The sequence below is a fragment of the Danio rerio genome, chromosome 13 (genome assembly GCF_052040795.2).
Source record: "Danio rerio strain M-AB ecotype USA chromosome 13, GRCz13ab, whole genome shotgun sequence".
NCBI lineage: Eukaryota > Metazoa > Chordata > Actinopteri > Cypriniformes > Danionidae > Danio > Danio rerio.
In genome coordinates this window covers 55520001-55522500 of record NC_141033.1, presented here as the reverse complement: position 1 = coordinate 55522500, position 2500 = coordinate 55520001, and the positions used below count along the sequence as shown (strand labels likewise).

The 2500-nt window shown below is 48.7% G+C and overlaps 1 protein-coding gene across 6 annotated transcripts in view; it reads right to left on the bottom strand.

Moving 5' to 3' along the window:
- Nucleotides 1–2500, bottom strand: part of klhdc3 (kelch domain containing 3) — a 29970-nt gene that overhangs the window by 16428 nt on the left and 11042 nt on the right.

The following is a 2500-nucleotide window of genomic DNA, read 5'->3' as shown; positions in this document are numbered from 1 at the left end:
GTGTGTGTGTGTGTGTGGTTGAGTGTATGCGTGTGTGTTTTCAGTGTATGTATGTTTGTTCGTAATATGCGTGTATGTATAATGCAATGTGTGTGTGTGTAATGTAATGTGTGTATCATTGTGCGTGTGTGTGAGTGTGTGTGTGTGTGAGTGTCGTGTTGCGTGGGGGGTTCTTCAGCTCATAAATCAGAGCAGTGTCTGAATTTCACGCCTCTCTCTAACCCAGCAGGCCTGTTTATTCTGCTGTAAGTGGCCACTAACACACACACACACACAAACACACACACACACACACACACCTTTTACTATCAACACTACAATACAAAGTGCTGGACATAAAACTCTAAACACACACACACACACACCACACAATCACTGGATGGGTGCACACACACATTGTGACACACAGCTGACTGATTACAGATGAACGTTGCAGGTGCATTCTGGGAGATCTGCTTTTGGACTACACACACACACACACACACACACACACACACACACACACACACACACACACACACACACACACACACACACACACACACACACACACACTGCTGGTCTTCTCATGATGCACCTGAGGATGGTCTGCGGGTCAGATGTGGTGTGTGGAGCAGCAGCGTGAGAACGGCGGGTGACGATGAACACACACACACACACACCCCTGGGCCGCTGCTCTGTGGAGCGCGCGCTGCTTTATGAGCGCTTCACACTCCACACATTCCTTCTGTTTAAGTAAATATCATAAAGGCGGCAGGAATATCCCGAGGCGTCTGCTCAACATCAGCGCGCTGTAAAGCTGACGGACACTTCCTGCGCACGCACGCGCACACACACACTCACACACACACACACACATCAGTGTCTGCGGCTGCTGATTCATGATATCACACTCCAGCCCTCAAACACACGGCAGAGGTCAGAGCTGCAAATCACTGATGTTAGCCGAGTGTGTGTGTGTGTGTGTGTGTGTGCGCGTGTGTGTGTGTGTGCGTGTGTGTGTTTAATGTGAAGTGTGTGTGTCTGTGCGTGCATATAATGAAATGTGTGTGTGTGCGTATAATGAAATGTGTGTGTGGTATAACGTTATGTGATGTGTGTATAATGTGGTGTGTGTGTGTGTGTGTGTGTGTGTGTGTGTGTGTGTGTGTGGCACAGGTATTACAGCAGAAGGTGAATTATGAGGACACTGCTGATGCTCATTTCTCAACAAGATTATAAATCACACACAATGAGTGTGTCAGAAAATAAAGCTGTATGCGCACACACACACACACACACAGACAGACAGACAGACACACACACACACACACACGTGCACAAACACAACAGTGAAAACCCGTGGATTATCCCCACAATTCCCAAAAACAAACCTGTGTGTCAGCAGATCATCCTTCATCCTCCCACACACACACACACACACACACACACACACACACACACACACACATTTGTCTTCATGTAAACGCTGCACAAACACACACAATTCCTCTGATTTCGTGGTGATCAACATCTAACGCCGCAGCTCACGCCACAGAGGACCAATCAGCTCTGAGGTCAGAGGTCACGCAGACCAAACCCTGCACTTACACACTTCCACACACACACACACACACACACACACACACACACACACACACACACACACACACAAGACCCATTAACACACTACATACACACTCCAGATCTTCACTCACACACACTCATATAAAACACACACTGCAGCTCCCGCTCCAACAGCATCCCGTCCTAAAGTGCTGCCGTTTGTGTGTGTGTGTTTGTGTGTGTGTGTGTGTGTGTTTCTGCTGTTGTCACACAGGAAGTGGCGACTCCTGCAGGAAATCCTGCCTCGTCCCGCAGGGAAACACAAACAGAGCAGGAGTGCTTCACCCTCGCCTCGACATCAGACTACACACACACACACACACACACACGCGCACACACACACACATCACAGCAGCCCGTGATGAGTCTCACATATCTACACTAGAAACAACACACACACACACACACACACACACACACACACGCACGCACACACACACACACACACACACACACACACACACACACACACCTGATAATCCTGCTTAATAGAGCACTTCAGGAGCAGACGTACACACACACTGCTGAGTGTGCGCCTCTTACTCAGTGTGTGTGTGTGTGTGTTGTTTCTAGTGTAGATATGTGAGACTCATCACGGGCTGCTGTGATGTATGTGTGTGTGTGCGTGTGTGTGTGTGTGTGTGTTCCTGTCATTTCTCTGATGACTGATCAATAACCTACGCTGCAGTGCGGGACTCGCCGGCCGTCTGCTGTTAGCGGAGTGTGTTGTGTGTGGGACTCTGGGCGGGTCATATGGAGCAGCTTCCTCCTCCTCCACATCAGATCCTGTCAGTGTCATTATATCTGCTGTCTGGAGTTCTGTAGTGTGTAAACTGTGTTTAAGCGTGTTGGTATAAGTGTTGTAATCGCTCTTGTGATCACGTATGGATTATAG